At 43.5% G+C, this 21226-nt stretch overlaps 1 protein-coding gene across 5 annotated transcripts in view; it reads right to left on the bottom strand.

Annotated features, from left to right (window-relative positions):
• Positions 1 to 21226, bottom strand: part of LOC122570159 (probable JmjC domain-containing histone demethylation protein 2C) — a 234079-nt gene that overhangs the window by 28483 nt on the left and 184370 nt on the right. The window lies entirely within an intron of this gene.

The following is a 21226-nucleotide window of genomic DNA, read 5'->3' as shown; positions in this document are numbered from 1 at the left end:
GATCGATTTTTTTCGGAATTTCCATCGACACTGAAAATAAGTTTCGCAGAAGTTGGCATGCGAATTTACTGCAAACGAGAATAACAAACACGAGAGGATCTGAAGCGTTTGAATTCCTCTGCGGTGTGTCACGACGAGGTACAAATTGTTGAATCGCGATAAACTGGAAATGCTAATTGGCTGACGAATCCTTGGCTTCGTCAATCGCGATTTACGATAGAAGAGAGCTCGTCACGAGGAGAACAGGGAGTCGCTGGATGATCGTGCTATTAAGAACACTATGTTTAATTTATGCAAATACAGACAAACGTTTTTCCGTTGATTTACATCTATACGCCGCCGCTCGTGGATTTAATTTAGATATCTAAACCCGATGAGAAAGCGGTTCTTATATCGCTAAATATTACTGTTGCGAGCATTATTATTAGATTTCTATATTTAGTGGGAACTTGTACACCTATTGAAAAACATACGGAATTTGTAGGCACAAGAATATATCCAATGGAAGATACTAATAATATTACACAGACTCTGTTTTGTATAAAAATCGAAATTTACATAAATGCCCGTAGTCTAATCGTTACAGACGATATAATCGCTACGTTCTACGGTTGCTTGCATTTTTTCCTAGAAAGTAACTTTGAATGAAATAATGGCAAGCGCCGCTACTATTCTACCAAAGTTTCTCATTGTCTTCTCGAAACTTCCGTGTCACGAGGCACTCGTAAATAAGGCAAACGTTTGGTTGGAACATGGACTGGCACGTGTTTGCAAAATGCAGCGGTAAACAACTATGTATTACACTGAAGCCTATGAATCATACATCAAACCAACAATACCAAAAGGTTAGTTGTTCGGTCAACGATGAAACTGATTTTTGCCTGGCTTTATTTCACTTTGCCAACACCACACACATCGATGAGTAAGCTAGCTAGGTATGTGTACGCAGAGAGGATTTTTTAAAACGCGCTCGTTTACGCGTGTTCGTGCATGCACTCGGTTCGTTTCAATATTAAAATAGTCGCGATAATAATGCCGACGGTGGCTGGCGTGTGTATCGTGACTTTTTAACAGGCTTAGTCAGATAAGCATTCATTAATGCTTGCGCAAGTTATTTATATAGTTACGTGCGCAACGCGCGTGTTTATCTCGGTCCTCGGTCGGCGGACCTTCCAATAATGCGCGCATTGGATCCGCGCGATAAATGCCTATTCGCTAGTTCTACCGTGCTATTTTTCACGCACTACAGTCTACACAGCAAAATATACTATTTCCTCGTGACGGTTATAGAGGCCTCCTCTCTTCCTCCGTGAGACCTCTTTCCTTCTTCATAGTCGTGGGATCTATCGTTATCGTTGTTTCGAACGGAGGAGGTTATCTTTTATCGAGCTTCTGTTTGCTTCGCGACTATACTCAGACGAAACCCACTCTCCGCGCCCTTTGCACCGACTTGTACCGAGCGCAGGCTATATTCCATCTTTCGCGCATTCATAAATCAACCAGGGTGTTGGAGTTTCGTATTATACGATGAGGAACGAGCGTTCGTTCTCTTCTAATATTTTTTTTTTTTTTTTATTTCATTTAATACTTTACATTGACAATTTGTCCAATTTGGTAGAATTTTTTAGCTGTTTGATTATCATGTGGGTGGCTACCCCCAGCGGGGTACCGTCTCTTCTAACATAAACGGACTTTTTCATGGTTTAATTTTCTCTATGACTTGCACCTTTTTTCATTCTTATTTGCCAGCTATTAAACGTCCAAAATCGTTCGGGTCACCAACAACTATTATTTTACGATTTTACGACTTGTAATTTCTCGTATTTACTCTGAAACCTTTCTGTCATATTACCAAACGGGATATACGTCGTTATTTTTCGAATAATTTGTTTAGGACCGTTATTGGTACAACGAGAATATTAGTCGAAAGCATAAAATGAATCAGCACTGGGAGAATCAAACGTAAAATCAGGAGAAGCGTAGTCAGTGTAAAGTACAAGTATCTGGTCGTGGAAAAGCCCAGCTGACCAGGAAACCGTGCAAAAGCGGTCGAGCCGTGACACGACATTAATGTGCTGAGAGTACACACTACGCACTGATATTGTTAACGCGTAAACAACGTACGTGGAATAGGCGGGAAATAAATGCATCGAGCCTATCTGCGGGGAAAAAAGAAACGAGTGGACGTGTTTTCCACGACATACACGACGCGAACGAAACTCAACTGACACGTACTGGTTCCGAGAACGAGCGCCGCTTATTATTACGCTAAGACGCACCGGAACCAGTTTCTGCGTCCGATTGATTTGCAAAAAGCGGCTAACTTATTCAACCGGTGCTGCATAAATCGACCGGTGCTCTTCGTCTTAATCGCCGATTATCACCGACTCGACGTTCGTGTTATTTATAATATAACATCGTTTCATATTTATCACAGATACCTCGATACTGGTTACGTCTTTATCTGGAGCCGTTTATTTTTTTCGTCAGAAATAAACATCGTTAAGTATGTAAAGTAAAACGTGCGAAAAACATTCAACTGGAAGGTTGCGATATATTTCAGATCGAATTACCTCGAGCTAACGTTTCCATTCTTTTTTGTTCCCTCACGAGCAAAGATTAGAACGCTGTATTTCCTTTTCGCATTTTCTATCGAAATTAAAACATCATCTTGGACAGAACGTACTATCTCGTAGATCGGTGGCGATAAAAGGAAGAAAATAGGCCGAACGAAGGAACAGGTTCTCGAGCGAACAGTTATACATAAATGAAGAGCAAGAGCTTTCCTCCAAGTGGTGGTCGATCTTGTGTAGGCGACGCGGATAGGTTCAGCTTTTTAGAATCGAACCATAGATTCGCTTGTTTGGCAAACATTTCATTTTACGGGCAAACTTTCATGCGGCATTGTGGACGATAGTTTGAAACCCGAACCGCTGGCCATAAAATAAAGAGAACACTTTTAACAACGGAACTGCGTCATGTTGATTTAAACGTTGCTTCCTGATGTTTAATAACATCCTCGAGAACGTATTTCCTTTACAACCAGTCGTTGAAAGATCGCGACAAAACTCTCTGCAGATTTTCATACGAGTTCGGAAACCAAACTTCGTTGATTATCCACTTTTGTCCAATTGCTAGGATCACTTCTGCTGTGATTCCCAAATTCTGTAAATTCACCTCGATATTTTCAGTTTATTCATATTTGCCGGAAATTTACCAAACATCCCAAGAATAAAAAATCGCAATTCTCAAAGAAAATCCCAACTACGTCAGCCAGCTGGGTGAAATCGTTGATACAAAAAAAGAAAACGAAAAAAAGGTTAATCGGCGGAGGTGCGGAGATGGTCGAAGGTCGACAGGACAGGAATTCCTTCTCCTTCGGCTCTTTCTTTTGCCCTTTTTCTTTTATCCTTTTTTTGGTGTTGCTCAGAAATCGAGCAGAGTATCGGAGAGGCAAAGAGGCGAAGAGCAGCCCCGGTCGATAAACTAGTCCGGTATGGGAACAGGACAGGTTCGAGCTGCGAGCAACCTTTGAAAAATCCGGTCGCCGGAGACCGGCCTGACCAGAAGACCGGCTTTGCCGAGCAATACACGGCAAATATCACCAAAAAAGGTCTTACGCATCCTTGCCTCGCGGCCTCTTTTGTTTTGCTCGTCGAGCCCTCTCCTCGCGTGAACCGCTTCGCTCCTTTTGCTCCTCGTGCGACCATCGCCAATGGATTTTCTTTTCGTAAAAAAACGTACGTACCAAGGGAAAATAATCATCTACGATTTATCGGTAAGCTAGAAAATTAAACGTAACAGATATACAGAGGATACAGTAAAAAAAAAAAAAGAAAAAAAGCGGTAAAAGAACGAGGATCAAGCTGGCGAAAGTTATGGTACGATATAATATACTGGTTTTAAAACACCCATAAAGCAAGTTAGATGAAGATTGTAGTTCACTTCACGATCGCTTTAGTTTGTAATAGCTGCAACCTAACGCGACCCATGCTGCAAACGATTATTACGGAACACTTAAAACCATTTCGGTACGTTCGACGATCGAAAATGATCGCAAGGTTTGCGCTTTCCCTGCAAACGTTTCCTTCGCACGTTCACGAGCGTTTTTCTGAAAACGCCAACTCGTAATTCCATGGAACAGATTTGCAACTTAAACTACACAGTTTACAACTATACAACGACTACAGAGGTTTACTTGCACAACGTGAAATCCATCGTTAATCCGCACAGCAAACGTATATAACGAATTATCAAGATAACGATGGAGCACAAAACGTTACCTGTCACTACGATTAACGTTAATTCGACGATAATTCCCCAGGAATTCTAAAATCCGTCGCCCACCAGCTCACGTTTCTTCGATATTCTTGACTGTGTATATAGTTATGTGTTGACCTTCGCACTTTCTCTTTCCTTGGTCGAACAGGCGATTTATTTTCGTGCGATATTTACTAAACACGATACGCGACAGAGCGGACGAGACGATCATTCGAATGCGGCTCAGAAAATAGACTAGGAGACGAATTTCCTGGACAGGCCATTGATCGGTCGACGTTCTTGTTTACAAATCGTGACCCGGGTATACGGCACCAAAGATTAGTTTGTCTTAGGCGCCTGATGTCGAGAAACACACCTATACGCTTTCGATACATTCGCTCCTAAGGACCATAGGATTTTCGCTTCTCAACATCTTATAATGTTTACAAATAATTTTTACACCATAATCGTTTCGGTGTGAGAAAGCTTTACGTATATATATATATATGTGTGTGTGTCTTTGGTACGAATTATTATGAAACTTTGCTGACGATTTCGGAATATTTAGTTCGACTCGGTGTCATAAACGTGTGACCTGTTACGCGGGTTTATTCTCTGCAGCAAAAAATTCTATACCGGTAGAATTAAAATATCGCATCGTAGCGACAAAAATATCTCCGTTGCTTGGTTGAGATAAACGTAGACGAGATACATAGGTGTAATAGGGCTGCATTTTGTACGCTTGTATCGCGATGGGAATATGATATTTCACTCTTATTCGAGCAGAAGCGATTCGATTATGCTCGACGCTTGAATTTTACGGCTCATGAATTTTGTAGGATGTGCTGAATACCGCTTTCTTCATGCGCTTCGCTCGACCTTAGCCAGCAGCCGCCTGACATTCTGAAGGCGCACGCCAGACGATGAAGACCAACATGGCTCCCAGACACCTGTCCGTCTACATTTTTCCTCTCTCTTTCCCTTTCCACCCTTTTCTTTCCTTTATCACGCGGTATGCACCGCGAGAAAGCAGCCTGCGTTCTCTCCGAGCCGACACCAGAGACTAGCTGAAACCTATTTTTGCTTTCGTTTCGTGCGACTCGGCCCCGCTCCGCGCGCCGCTTCGCTTCGCTCCACGTTCTGACAAAGTGCGGCACGAAACACCGCTGGATTTTGCTTTTCCTCGGCGATGGACATGTCCGCGAGTAATAGCTCGAAATTCGCTGACCTTTTTACCCGGACGTCGACACACCTTACGGAAACGAAGCCTCAACGAGAGGCTGTGCCATCTTACGGCAATAGAAATTCACGCTCCAACATAAAGTCATCGAGACTAAATACGAAGAGACTGTACGAGTTTAACGTCATCGTTTCTTCGTTTTGTTTTTCACATTTACCTTGGAATCCACCGTTTACTTGTCTCGGATTCGTGAAAATAATTTCGTTTCGTAAGAATCGAATATCGATCGTGCACTCGTGTAACTTGGATGGAAAAAGAGCACAGGCTCCGTCGTTGTCCTCGATGACTCATTAGCCTTATAACGCGAGATTAGCGAGAAATAAATTGTCGAACTGCGAGGAAATGTTTGTCAAATGACGTGTTCTAACGTCTCGGTAACTTAATTGGACTAGAGAGCAGACTTGGCAAAGGTCACTGGATTACTATCCGTACACGTTGCATTTTATGTTCTGACTATCCAAGCGGGTGATGCTTTCAATTAGGTGTCTTCTCACGTGTCGGGAATGCCGAGTACGGCTCGCATTTAGAACGCGTAATTTCGTAATCGAACGTCCGGCAAATAGCAAATGTGAGATAGACAACCGTGAAGACGAGCCGACATAAAAGATTCATAATACAGCTTTATCGGTTCTCGTTGATCGACTTCCAATAATAGAATATCCGACGCGGTCCCTTTTACCGAGAATATTTCAGCGAGAAGAGCGAACCGCCTATAACACAGAGTCGTAAATATGAAATAAATTTAGAGTGGCAGGCGCAGGTATAAAAAGGAAATTTCTGATTCTTCCACTTCTTTTTGTGCCACGGCGATCTTTTAACGTCAAATCGGTTAACTCCGCGGAACAAGAAATGGAGAAACTCGACGAAATTACGTAAGATAAGCATCATCGATCGCAACTGCTTTGACAGTAAAATATCAAAAATTTCAGAAACTCCGGTTTAATCACTTTGAACGGCTGCTACGTACGTACGACGAATTAACGCTTGCATTCCTACGCTTTCTGCGCCCATCCTGTGATTACCATGATTTCTACGTGACGTAATTTCACCGCAGACAGAACACGCCAACGGATAAAAGTCGAGTTGTTCGAGGAAGGGAATGGGACGCGGCAGGGGGAGAAAGAAAAAAAGGGAGAAAGAGAGACGAAACGAGTTTTCGTGGCGCACACGTGCTGGTTCGAAGCTCGCCTCTCATGGACGATCGCACACCTTTGCACGAACCAATGCATCATCCGGCCAGGTTAGCTTGCCTACACGGACACGTATATACGAGCTTCGATGTAACGGATACACCTACCGGGTGAGACTCGAGCTTTCGTCCTCTCATCGAATCACACCTTTCGAAATTTTATTCCTCTCTTTCGAGATGATTCGATCGAAGCAAGTTCGGCAGCCTTTCCGCTGGCAATTTCGTGAAAATGTTTTTGAAAATTTTCGAAAATAGATATCCGTTTCGTCAGCAAGGTTCAAGCTTGCATCGGTCGGTTCCGCGCGTACCTCTCGCGCGCTGCGTAAAGATCCATTAATCATTAGCGATACACTGTGAATTTAATTATTTATGTAGCACGTGCCTCTTTTTTATTTCCGGCATGTTTGAATATTTTTTGTCGTATAATCAGCCAGTTTGCAACATGGTGTATTTAAAACGATAGATGACACGTGGATAATTACTTACTTACTGTCCTCTGCTTACTACGAGGAAATAAATATAAACCAATGTGCGATCGTCATTTTTTTTCTTAACCTTGCACCTTGAAATCTGTGAATTACGCGATCGAGCTTGTCGGTTTCAATTATACTAATTAAGAGTCAGCAGGAGATCGGAGGTTCAGAAATTGAAAGATCGCAACACTACACGGATAACTGGTACTACAGATTTTTTTATCTTTTTTAAATCTGAACAGGCATTTTCCTTTTTTTCTTTTCTTTTTTTTTTTTAGGACACTCTGCATAATTTACGTTTGCATAAATGCGTAAGAATTCGAAATCTATCGATGTAATCGATGTAAGTCGAGTCTTGCCTCTCATCGAGTTTTCGTCTCAGCGAAACCAAAATGTAGAAGTAGAAAACCGAGAGAGAAGTAACAGAAAGAGCACGATGGCTCGCGACTCCCATTTGAGCGAAAATGTGATTTGCGCGCGATGCATCTTCGTCGAAAACGTTTTTGTTCGAACGTGCCCGTGACAGGCTGAAACGAACGAAACTGAATTTACGGGACGTTCGAAGTTGGCGAAGATCGGCCGATTCTATAGAAAAGATAGAGCGTGGCACGAGTAAATGTCAGTAACCTTGCAAAAGGCAGGCCACCGGCTGCCACGTTTACTCGGAAACCATTAATACGTCGAAAGGCAATGGGAAACGGCGCGACCGCCATCGTCGTTAATAACACGAATCAGATTTAGTTTCTACGTTCGAAGCGGCGAAAACGCGTGACTATGGCTGGCCTGAGTCGGCGTTTTATTGCGGCACCGTAATTGAGACCTGTCACGTTAACGTTACGCGGGATTAACCTGTTGACTGGATCGACCGCAACAAGCTTCGTGCCTCCTCTCGCCATTGTCGCTCGCAATTATGCGAACCTCACCGACAGTCTTTCGGAAGTTGAGAACACCGTATCTACCAAACCAATCAACTTTCAGACCTTTTATTTTTACAATTACTGGAATCGTGCCAAAGTTTCTGACGATATTAGCGCCTGCTTTTATCACGAGCTTTTCTAAGTTCACCATCGACTATAGTATAATTAATCGTGTCATTAATTCATCAACCACGTACGTAAAGTTCTACGATATAGAAACAGATATCGCGCGGTTGTTTGTTAACGTTGATATTCGAAGCAAACGCATTTGCATTCCTGTATTTCGTATTTCAGTTGCACGTTGAACGAGCGACGTCCCGGACTGTTGTTTTCAGACGCGACCAGAACTACGACCGAATTATTAGAATGTTGACTTCGAGGAAGCAATCTGTGGCATCGCGAACGACACATAACGCCGATGTTATTTTCGAACGACGTAATTCTGCGACACCTATAATTGCTAACCGGCTGGCTATCTTTAAAGATGAAACCCGAGTTTAAACATTTTAAACACTCGGCACGATATCAGGGGCATGGAAAAATGACAACTGGCAGAGGGGCGAGCCGAGCGAGATTCGTTGTTGGCGCGGTGTCTGTACCCGGAATACGGGCCGCTTAGAGTTTTTGACGAGTGGTCGATGCTCGTAAAATTGCTGTTGCTGCCGACCACCGGTGCCAAAACGGTCCACTATCTTCGTTCTATTTTTACCATGGTGAACAGGGGAACGCTCGTTTGGCTCGAGAGCCTGGGAAAACGACGCCCCTCCCTCGGAACTAACATTTTCCCGCCTTTAACTCATCGTTTCTCCTTTGCTCTTGTTCGCAACCCAACAGACCTATTCTAATTCTCTTTGATTTCAAAAGCGTCTACGTTTGTTATTTCGATCGAGATTAAATCGATTCCCGATTTAGTACGACGTCGCTACGAATCGACCGTTTGCGTTACAATTTTTACTGCTTTCACTTCGATGCAAATCGCCGAACGGATGGTTTATGCATCAGCTTCATTACAATTTCATACAAGCCGCATTAGCATGCGTGGCTCGCAGTCGCTATAGAAATAACTTTTTTGCAAGAGCCGGTCGGCAACGTTGCATAAACGGGACAGCAGAAGTAATCAATTATAAATACGTACTTTAGAGCGCAGGTAATTGATACGCGGTAACAACGCATATATCGAACGACCCGGTGGTAACGCTCGGTTATCTCGTGAAAAAGCGCTGATAATTATCACCGGACGTTTATTATTTCGTCGTTAACGTTATTTCTAGATTTGGTCGTTGCTCGCGTCACTTCGTTTACGTCACAGCATAATTGATGAATTACCGATCATCTTCCGACCTAGTTTGAGGTCTACCGTACTTCCGAGAATTCCTGGGAAACACGCCGGTTAAAGGGAACGACATTTTTAAAAAATAATCTACGTAATATACCGAGCGTGCATAAACGAAGTTCTTCAAAGTTTGTTTTCTTTCTACAACTACACGTATGTTTCCGACTATAATTATCCATACTTATGTAAATCAGAATACCTTTGTCTTCGCTTTACGACATGTTTATACACTAAGGTTAGCACCGAGTCATTCGCTAGCCAGCCGAGCACGAAACAAATGTTTTCCTAGCGTCTAAATACCATTCAGAAGAAGCAGAGAAAGGGGGGAAAAGAGAGAGAGAGAGACAGACAGACAGACAGAAACTCGAGGGTAAAGAATGGCTGGGAGGGAAAGTTTGTTCCTCGACATGGATATTTCAGCGAAAGCCCGTGGACGATCAATAAATCCAGCGAAACTCGGCATAAAAGGTCGAATGGGTGCGCGAGGGTGTGTTCCGAGGGTTGATACGGTTGATCGATCGGAGGGTGATTTCACTGGAAACTTCGTACGGGACTTGAATGGGGACTTGGAAAGCACGTAAAATCGAATAATCACATGCTATCGAGGGGGGGACCAGGTTAGGTTTTCAACATCCATAACGTACGCCAGTAATCGTTTTCCTGGGTCGATACAGAAAGGGAACAGCGAAATAAATTCACCCTTTATGTCTGCCTGTCTATTTCCTCGACCTTTCTTCTCTTCCACGTCGAACATTTCAAAACGAAAGATTACGCCGCGAATATATTTAATCCTACTGCGTTTTCTCCTTATTTTCGTTATCGTTAAAAAGTTCCTACAGTTTTAACAAGCTGCGAGAGAGTTTATCGTTATCGTTATCGTTATCTATGCCAAAGGTTTTCTTAAGATATCAAAAATTCTCTCTACTCGTGGAAACAAAAGCGAGAAGATAAAAATTCGTAGACCACAAGGCGAACCAAGTACTCGGCGCATCTTTCCACGATCTTTTACTTTCCACTCGAGTTTTTCGACGCGTAGCGTCGCGACAGATTTTGGGCAATGGCCAAACGGTCACACCGAGGCGAACGGTGAATTTTAGATAATGACGCGATCGAGGCTGACGAGAATCGCGAGGTGTCCGAGCGTGCTTCTAAGAAATAATCGGCTGGCCACGATGCGGCCAGTTAAACCGAGCGTGCCGTCGCTAAAGCCATTCTTTTCTCGCCGCGGGAGTATAATTAGACGCTGAAGAAGCGATGGAGCGGTAAATCACTCGGGACGAGGAAAGATCAAGGGGGACGACAACGCTGTTGTCGGGTTACCAAACTCGTTCGGGTATCAGGATCGAGGACACTGCAGGAGAGTCTTTAAAAATAGCCAGCTGGAATCACCGTGTCGGATCGAAGCTCGTTTCGCGAAATCTCGCGGAACGAGAATAGTTTCCGGGAAGCGAGATGCCTGATTATTCGAGCGCATGCACGTCTGCGTGTATTCGAGACAGGGAGAGACCTGAAAGAATCCGACGCGAGAGGTGTATCGAGGAAAAAAAAAACCCTGTCCAACTTGGAACCGCGGTGAAACGCGCAAAAAAGCGAGTAATGCTTCCACAGGTTTTTATGAGGCATCGGTGTAGGTTTTTACACTGGCTGGTATTCTCGGGTTACATTAAAAAAAAACGTCGCGTGAGGCGTAAACGAATCGGAGATAGACGAACGGCTCGCGACTGGCGTTGCTTAGCGCTTGTAGTAACAAGGAAAAAAGACTCGTTCCTGGAAAGATCTTGAGAATCGATTTCAACGTGTAAATATTACGCACAGTTGGTTTGACAGAAATGTGTTCAGTTGCCTGAATATTTCGGAGTCAATTTTTAATACGATTATACACGCTATACTATTTTATGTAGAAGCGTGTCTATAAATTCTGCGAAAAGGATTTAACCAAGAAAACGGGAAAGTATTCAAAGATGGCGCCGTCTGACTTGGAACAGTGATTCGCGCGATACGGAATATCGCGGATGTGAAATAAATTTAATGTAACCAAATGTCCACTTGGACGGATCGTAAGGAAATTGCGTATGCTCGTACAGAATCGATGTTTCAAGTGGCTGAGCCAGTTTAGCTCGCCAATGGAAACGGTTCCACGCAAATACATCGATGCAAATGCTCTTGTGGATCGACTTGTCTTGCCAGTGGATCTTCGGCTTAAACATCGGTACGTTAGAAAGAAACGTTGCGTGCCATTTTTCAAACGAGCCGTCGATCGTTACACGACGGAATAATGATCGTCATCGGATGTTTAATTTTGTATAAAATATGGAACTACATTTCTGGTAAATTACACGTGTACATACACGGTGTAGCTTTTTAAACGGCGGGACAACGAGAGAAATCCGTGCGTCTCGGTGGAAAAAGTCGAGAGAACAAAATCCACGTAGAACGAGAGAATCGACTTTCGTGGTCGAATTCTCGAGCGAGACGGATCGCGGCGACACACAGCGTATCACGTTTCCATAAACAAGTCACCATTTATACGACAAAGACAGTGGGTAGCGAATCTCTTTTGTCTCTCGGCTCGGTGCGTTCGTAAATAGAGTCTGCCTTTCAACCGACTGCAGCTTCTTATCTCGCTCCCTTTACCCCGAGAGTTCCGTAAACATATACTTGGCGGCCGGCCAAGCGCAGAATGGAATACATTATTCTAGAAATTGCAACGCCGAACAAGTGCCAACAGACCGTGGCATGGTGCGCTTCTCGCGTGCGTAGATAATCTAATTGTTCCCCAACTCCAACCTGCGCGCCACGCTCCTCCCTTCGATTACACGCAAACTACGTACGTCAACCGGGTCAAACTTGCCCTCGTTATTGGCTCCTCTCTCTCTCTCTCTTGACGAATCAAACTCTTCAACGAACCAAATGGCATTCTAATTAAAGTTTCACAGCCTTACACATTTTTGCTAACCTCTGCGGAAAATTCTGCGAATTTCCATACAAACTTTAGCAAACTTTTAATCGATGTTACACTTACTGTTAGAGATACGTTGCCGCGAGAACGAAGAAGCGTTTTCAATGGCTGCAACGTGACTATTCCGATTCTATAATGTTGCAATTATATTTCAACACAAAGGACGCCGGAGCTAAAGCTCACCAAAAGATAACGCAAGTCTTGGTTTGCGTTGCCAATTGGCGTCTCCGCCGTTAAAGTATCAATTGCCAATAAATTATATCACGTTTATCAGAGTGTATTGCTCACTGGCAACTTCCTTCCGCATTTTCATCGGGATCTTTCAGTCGTCGAATGATCCAAAGCGAACTCGCTGGATTCGATAACGCGGCCGAAACTATACTTGACCCATTTAAACGATGGAACAACGTAATCCGTCGACTTTCCCAAACGTCCTGATTCGATCAAATACGCGGTTGGTACGCTGTTTCCGTGACGCCCTGCCATAACTAAACGCGCCAAATATACACGTAGATCGTTTAACAACTCGTGCGCGCAAAGTACCGCCACTTGCATAAGCATGTAACTCGAAAATAGAACAAGATATATTCGCGTGGAATAGCCGAGGAAGGTCACCAGGTTGTTGAACGTTACTCCGTCGATCAGCCAGTTCTCGTCTCTATCGAATCTCGAGCGGTGCAGCCTTTGACCTTTCGCGAGAATATCTGTGAAACTTTGTTCGCAGCTCTTACGATGCTCTCTGTCGTTTTCTTTCGCTCGATCATCGTGCATTTGTAATTACTCGATTGCGGGCGTCTGCGGGATTTATCAAAAATTGGAAGGTAAAAAAAAAAAAAACAAAAAAACGCAGAAAATGTCGAACGGCTGAAAACTATCGTCAGAGAAAATCACGTTAACCTTATCACGAATGAAATTCTTTAATCTCGTCGATAGATTTTCTTTATTACAAAGATCGATAAAACACGCAAACAAATGACTTATCGTTACTCGATATCGAACGGAAAGTACAAGAGTTATTGTTTGCAGCGGTTACAAACAACATTTTAGCGATATTACGTGTATTACAAAACGAGATAATATCGAAATAAAATATTTCACTCTAATTACGTTTGCTAAAATACGAACTTTTCATGGCCTTTAAAACGAGCCGAAAATACCAACTTTCGAATATACATCCGCGCACTCTAACAGCCACGAGCTTTTTATCAAAAGAACGCACGATCCGCACCAATTCCAGCACGTTCTATCTTCGACCGTAGGTCACCGAAGAACCAACTCAACTTGCAAGTTGATCTTCAGTCGCGTTATCTATGGCGAAAACGGTTATTTCTAGAAACGTATAATACCGTATCTTTAGAATAAACATTCTACTGGAGGATGAAACAGCGATCTGTGATCGACGATAAAGCATTTGACCCGAATATCGGAACTGCCAAAACACTGGCCGAAAATAATCGGAACGCCGGAATTCGGTGTCCCTCTCTGTGCCGTCGATATTCCAAATGCGAAATTATTTCGCCCCCGCTTATTCACGCGCAGCCAGCTGGGAGCCGAGCCAACCGAGAACGCCCTCTTCCATCTTCTTCCTCGAATTCCGTGCAATCCGATCCTAACGAACGCACCGCTCGCAATTACGGCATCGCTTACACGCGTCTCTCCATCCAGAATAGATTCTGTTTTTCTAACCAGAACCGTCGGACTTTTTTCCTTTTTCTTTCTTCCTCTCTTTCTTTTTTTGTTCGTATCATTAATCGAACGAGAAGCACAACGGTCCAAGCCTACCGCCATTTCTCATGAAACTGCGTGTTCGCGTTTAGCAGAAAAAGTTGGTCGTATTTTTTGCAGTTACGAAAATGTATCGGGATAGCAGCATGGCGTAAGAAATGACTTTATTTAGCTGTAAATAATTTCAGCGGAAACATAGATCTCCCGCGTGGATTTATAGCGTCATTTAGAATATTCGTCCGAGATGCCATACAAGGCTGCACTTCCGACGACACGAACTGATGAAATCGACGTAATTCGCTGCAATCTTCGTATTCATGTAAATTAAGGAACGATAATGCAAAGTCGCCGCTTATCTGCTTCTTCTTATCTTTCCTATTGCTTGTGTGTGTTCGATGTAGAAGAGATTATGCTGCTTGATAAACAAATAACAATAGCAGTTCGATGATGAAACTGAAGGACGATAATACGCGCTCAAGAGTTAAAATGATAATGAGAGAAAAATTGAAAATATAACATTGGCAAATTTATTTTGATAATTTGACAATCTATTTTAATCTATATTGGCTTATGCCAACTATAGAAATAATAACGCGTTCAATCTTTCGTCGTCTTTCCGGTTTATTTAATCTTCTTAATATCATAATTAAGTTATTATTGTTATCGTTATTATCGTGCGTGATAATACGCAACTCGGCAAGGCTACGATGTACGCTGGAACGTGATCGTTGATTTTCCAGAGGCAATCCCGTGACTGGATCATTACCGATCGCGTAATTTGATCGCCCGATGTCTGTTTGCGTTACAAGAGCGCCACGCAATCGTGGTAACAAGGCGTGTTTTGCTGGAATTATATTCTCGTCGAAAAGTTGCGAAAGAAATGCAATAAAAGTTTTTACCCTACCTTCTGATCATCTCGTTTTCTTTTCCCAAACTCGTTGCAGAAGAAGAAAGAAAGATTAGAAGGAACGCGAATTTTTTTCTACGTAATTACGAGACCGACAAAGAAACGGAATGCGCGCGAACGAAAGTTACGTTCTCGGAATAAGAAAATATTTACGGAAGATGGGAAGGGGAACGCGTTTCCTACAGCAATCTCTGTATATTTCCACGTTTGGATATTTCCGCGGAAGAAAACGTAGAAAAAGAGAGTGAAAAAAGAAAAAGAAAAGAAAAGAAAAAGAATCGCAGAAAGAAGTAGGTGAAGTAGCTTTCGTTTACGATGACAAAGAGATTGGCACACGTGTTTGCGGAGGAAACGAGCGAAAAATATCGGCTCGAACGGAAACTGTTATTTGCAATTCAATAGATTCGGCTGGATTCAGATACACCTCACGGTTTGTTGTCCGCTTGTGATTCGCGAAATTCGCGTCGATCAAAAATATCACCGATCGATTCCACTTTTCGATAAACAACGCCAATACATACGCGATTTCGAAGAGCTCGGTCTTGGTACTTTGTCCTCGACCCTCGCACGAGTCTCCAACGAAGGCGATTCTTTTTATTTTTCAAGCGAACGCAAACAGCAGTGCAAAATTTGCTCGCTCAGCATTTCGTAACAACTGCCTCGTGTATCAACGAGAATTTTCGCAAATACGTCGTTTAGTTGGAGATAAAACCGCGTAGAATTTAAACCCGAGTGGTTGGCATTGCCTACGCGGAACAACATGTACGCACATACATAGTTTCAAAATGACAAACACGTTTTGCAATATGGACGTGTCGACCCGTGAAACGATCGATAACCACTAACTATGAAAACATTCCTACACTTCGATTAAAGTAAACAGCCAGAGTACTCTGTACTATGTGTATATCAATACACCTTTGTAACTTTCAATTTTCAATTACGGTAGATATCTGTTTATACGAACCCCGCGAGCTGCTGGTCTTACTTGAACGAAATTTTAATGAATGCCCTGTTTAACGAACTTCTCACGATCGATTCCATTTATCGGATGGAAAGGACCATAAATGGGACCGTTATACACACATCGGCTCAACGGTGTTAACAGCTTTGCCTCTAGTTTATCGTTATATTCGCTCGACAATTTGGAAAAACTGAATGATCGTTTAAAACGATATATAGAGGCACGTTTAATCCGATGTTTATATAACGCGTACTAAAATTCAAGCTACGACAGCCATACAAAGTGCACAATCTACGTTGAACGCTGCAGCTCTGCGTTGAAGATACGTAGAACGTATTCCACGACTGTTAAGTAACAGAAGCGTATGAATGAAGTATAAAGACAGAATTGTATGATAGTTTGTTGGTTCTGGTTTCGCGAAATATCCGTGATCGTAAAATATCGCGATTCTGCGTATGGAAAGAGCGGATAACGTGGAACTCGTTAATTGGCAAGAGATACGAAAGAGGCGAGGAAAGAGAGCGAGAGAATCGAACGCACAGTGCAAAGAGAGTCGAGACAGGTACGACAGATCGGCTTGCTACCTCTCACACTGATAACGCAATGTTACAACCTGCGTGTAATGCAGATAAGATAAGACGATACTCCGGACAATAGTGATTTTTGTCCACGAGGATGGAACCTGGCGATAAGGAAGAATAATGCGAAATATGAACATCGCGCTGATAACGCTGACTACCGGAGATGCGTGTACGCGGTATATGTATAGAGAGGTACAGTGCCTTTCACGACCTTCGAACTCGAGTCATAAGGTTGGTTGACAATACTCGAAGCTATACAGAGATACGAAAGCGACAGATAACAAGCCGCGCGGACTCGACGAGATTCTGCGACGTTTCGAATTACGAAAGGGGAATTTATCGAGCTTCTGAATCATGCTTGCCTCACTGAAATTGTGTTAATTAGTTGCTATATAGGAATGTACAGTTCGAGCGTGCTGCCGCCTCACTGAACGTCCCCTCTTCCTCCTCTGAAGTGTCGTAACACCTCGATCATCGATTTACCATCGCTTTACACACGCAATTCGGGCTGATAAAAGACCGGGCGAATAGATTTTCGCGATTGCGATAACATTTTTATAGAAACAAGTGGTCGACTTACGATGGCGGACGAAGGAAAATTAAATCATTCGGAACGAAATAAAACGATGTAGAATTCGAGTAGAACGACATAGAAAGTCGAATCATCTTTTTATCAAGGTTTTTGTTAATAATATACGATGCTCGATGCTATAGTCTTGGAGTTTGCTTGAGCGAGCCGCGCAAGACGGCGATAAAACTAGAGAAAACGTCTCCTCTCTATTGACCTAGATCGTGGCCTCTGCAATTCACCGGTGCAGAGCACGAGGACGCACAATTGGAAAATGTATGGACTCGTCGGACTGGTAGAATCTAACAACGCTTTACGAGCGTCTCTCTTCCGCTGCTACCGCGTCACGAAAACGACCACGAAGACAACAACAACGACGACGACGACGACAACGATACTTGTCTTCTCTGTTTCGGCGAGCACGACTGGTAAAGCCAGTTACCGGAGAAGGATATTTGCGATTGTGATTCAACGCTGCACTCGACTGAGCGGCCATTGAGGAGAAAGGGGACTGGATGCGGGCAGAAAATCGAGAAAGAAAACCGACCACCGCAACGACCCGCCGGATATAATAACTAAACAAGTCATTTGCCAGACTTCGAAGCAATTCTTCCTCGGGCGCAACGAGATCCGCCGCCTCAGTGATTCTCATGCCGTTTCATCGTTTCAACGTACACGCGAAAGAGTGATGACATCGATGATAATGGATTTTGAGAGTTTGACGCATTTACTGCCACGCGTGTTATATATAGTCCGTGCTGGGAGCTACAATGTCCGAGAAAGTGAAAGAAAGCAGTAGATAACGCGTTTACGCATACAGCCATTATCGCTTAAACTTGAAATAAAGCAAAGAAAAAAAAAAAAAAATTAAGTAGAGTACATTTAGTGGAAAAGATTGCAGAAACGGAGCTGTACTCGATAGCGGCGAAAAAAAGTTTCGAAGAAACGATAAAAGTCGGTGAATCACAGACAACCGATTAACCTAAAAACCACAGCACGCCGTGTGTTCAACGACAGACTCTAACTAAAAGCGTTGGCGAAAAATGTAACAGGAAATTTATCGCAGGAAACGAGATCCAATTTCGAAACGATTCGCCACGCTAGAAGAAGCAGCGACAACAGGTTTCGTGGTTTGCAAGTAACAAAGCAACGCGCCGAGAACCGTGAGAAAAAGAAGAGGGAAGTATTTTCACTTTATCGCGAAAATAAACTCGACACGTTCGTGCCACGCCTGAATATTTTACGATGTAGTAATATATCGACGAGGCGGGCCAAAATTAGGCCAAAATTACTCGTACTTGTCAGTCTCGAGGTGAGACACCGCCTGGGTCCCTGACAGTCGTTCTCCTTCTCTGTATCTTGTTGCGGGTTGGACGCGTTCACGGATCTAGCGCGTGCTCTTTCGAGATAAGTCGCGAGAGAGTGGCCAGAGGAAAAAAAATAAAATAGAAAGGCAGAGAACAAGAGGTGAGAACAGCCGATCCGTCGCCATCTATTTTCATTCATCGAAGGTCAACCGCGGCTTACTACGTGTATTATAGTTAGCGAGACTAGGACTCGCGTTCCTTCTCGGCAGGAATTCAACTATGCGCTATGAATGATTTGCAGAAAGTGCAGTGATCGTTACGTAACGCGAGCATTTCCCAACTTCTTTTTTCTACCTTGACACGTGAACCGTTAAGGACCTACGCATCGATCAACTTCATAAATTAAAAAGTACGAGAAAGCGGCGATGTTACTACATAAAACTACCGCTTTTTAAATTTCGCCAACGACGATTATCAATCGCCTACTTACGTAACGAAATTCAGAAATTAATTGAAAGGCGAAGTTGATCGGATCGACTCGCGAGATACCGACGTAAGAAAAGACACGCACAGCTTTCGACAAGTCGCTAGATTTCGATCGAACGTCGCATCGATAAGCTGCTGCTGCTGCATGTTCGACCTCGAATGACCCCGAGGAAGCTACTATATACACGCATCCAACGAACATCTAACTTCGCCCTTTCCGTCTTTCTCTTTATCTATCGTCTGATTTTTTCCTGTGCAGAGTGCAGCGTTACATTGTTCGCGAGCCACGGTTGAGAAGGGCAGGTAGAAACCCTCGGGATAACAAAAGGACCAGTCGTGCCTTTGTGTATTTCCATAGAATGCGGCAGACTTTCGTGATTTCTCTCTACCTGAGGCCAGCCCCGGCTAACAAAAGGAGCAATGCCTGGCGTCTCGAAATTTTTTCTGCTTTCGCTCCTCCCGCCTGGTTCCCACTCGCTTGCTCGCAATGATCCTCTACCTTCCTTTCTGCCCCTTCCTTCCTGATGGTCCTTACCAAGGAGCCAGGCGCCCGATTAACCGCATTGTTACGTTTTCCCAGAGCCCATTATAGCGCCCAGTTTATGGCACTCTCTGTCCCTACCAACTCTTTTTCTCTCTGTTTCTCTTCTTCTGCCCGTATCTCTGCAGGTCTGTATTGCCCGAGGATAAACGGTCTTTGCAAAAATCGTCGGCGTGGCTTGCGAGACGGGACCGGAATTCCCTCATTTTAGAAGCCAAAACAAAATTCTACTCGTGACACGATCGTCGCTCTCTCTCTCTCTCTCTCTCTCTCTCTCTGTCCCCCCTCCGGCTTTCTCCCTCTCTCTGTTTTTGCCACGGGCCATTCTTTTCGACACGTACACCTTTCGGTTTCTGCGAATTCTATTCTGCCATTGGCCGACTGATTCAAGAGTACGAGAGCTCGAGTGCTTCTTGGAACGTCGAAATGGAAAGGCAGACTCGATGAGAAACTCGTTTCGAGGAAGAAGATCATTCGATAATTTCTGTTGTTCCAGAGATTATAGAATTTATTGATTCTGCTATTGGTATTGGATTAATGTTATTATCCGAGACGTTATTGTTGTTCGTTCAAAAATCACAGCAGAGAAGTACGGCGATTTTTGGTGATTTTTATATCGTTCAATGGTTGTTGAAAGGCTTAGAGGAAAGGGAATATAAATATTACGCGGGAATTTCTGTAACCGCTATCCGATATTCCAGATTCCAGGGAATTTTTCGATTAAGTACATTGTTGTACCGTATCTGATGGATAAACGAAAGCTTTGACGGCTATTTAATTTAATTTCTAGCGGGATTATGCACGGGAGCCTGGAAAATTCAATAAATTCATCTACGTGAAAAAAAAGGCTTTGCCACGTCAACTTAATAACTCGATGGCTCGAAAACGAAAGGCGGCTGGCTAATTAAGCGTGCCCGGCTGAACCAGTCCCGGTTTCACTCGACTACTCGACCATCAAACGTTTTCTCCGTGTTCCGGTTCAGGGTTGAGTCGATCGAGCGAGCCTCGTGTTCCGATCGATTACCATCGAGATTCTTTCCAAGAGGATTACGACTACGCCGCGCGCACCGCGATTAGAAAAACCTTCGTGAGCGAGTTCTCTTACGACACGCTCGAATAAATTACAGTCCGCAAATTCATGAAAATTTATCTCCACGATGGTTCTAACAAGGAAGCTGCACGGCGCAATGGGCATCGTGTGCTGGATACATCGGCAGATGGAATTCCAACAAGATGAAATTCGAAAAAGATATGTCGTCGTTCCTCTTATTATTATTATCTACCGCGAGACCTGTTCCTCGAGGTTACGCGAGTAGTCTGAAAGTATCAGCAGCTTTGAGGTCAGAAAATTTGCGAATATCAAAGTCATTTTCATGTGAACGGCGTGCTGAATTCTGTGCATAAGAATACATTTGTAATACGATAAATCGCAGCGTGGAATTTTCAAGCGACCTCGGGTTCAAAGTTTGCATTGTAGGTCGGTTAAATTAGGCGAAGTTTCAATCTGATTACATTCAGATCCGGGAAGTTATCGAAGATTGTCGAGTGTCGTTAAAAAAAATTGTTGACGTTCTGAAAAGAAGTTCGATCTTTCTCGGCTTCGATTCCTAGCGTTCTCACGTGCTCGTACAGCTGACAAAACAACGCGTAACCAGCGCACGGTAATCGAGACAAAAATAAAACGTAGGACTATGCAAATACGGTACTGTATCGAGAAATGTATATCTCGAAGGAGATCGTTCGCACGTCAAACCGATGCGACGGAACGAATTCCAA

This window comes from Bombus pyrosoma, linkage group LG8 (assembly GCF_014825855.1).
Source record: "Bombus pyrosoma isolate SC7728 linkage group LG8, ASM1482585v1, whole genome shotgun sequence".
In the NCBI taxonomy this organism is placed as follows: Eukaryota; Metazoa; Arthropoda; class Insecta; order Hymenoptera; family Apidae; genus Bombus; species Bombus pyrosoma.
This window is presented reverse-complemented; position numbering and strand designations above follow the sequence as displayed.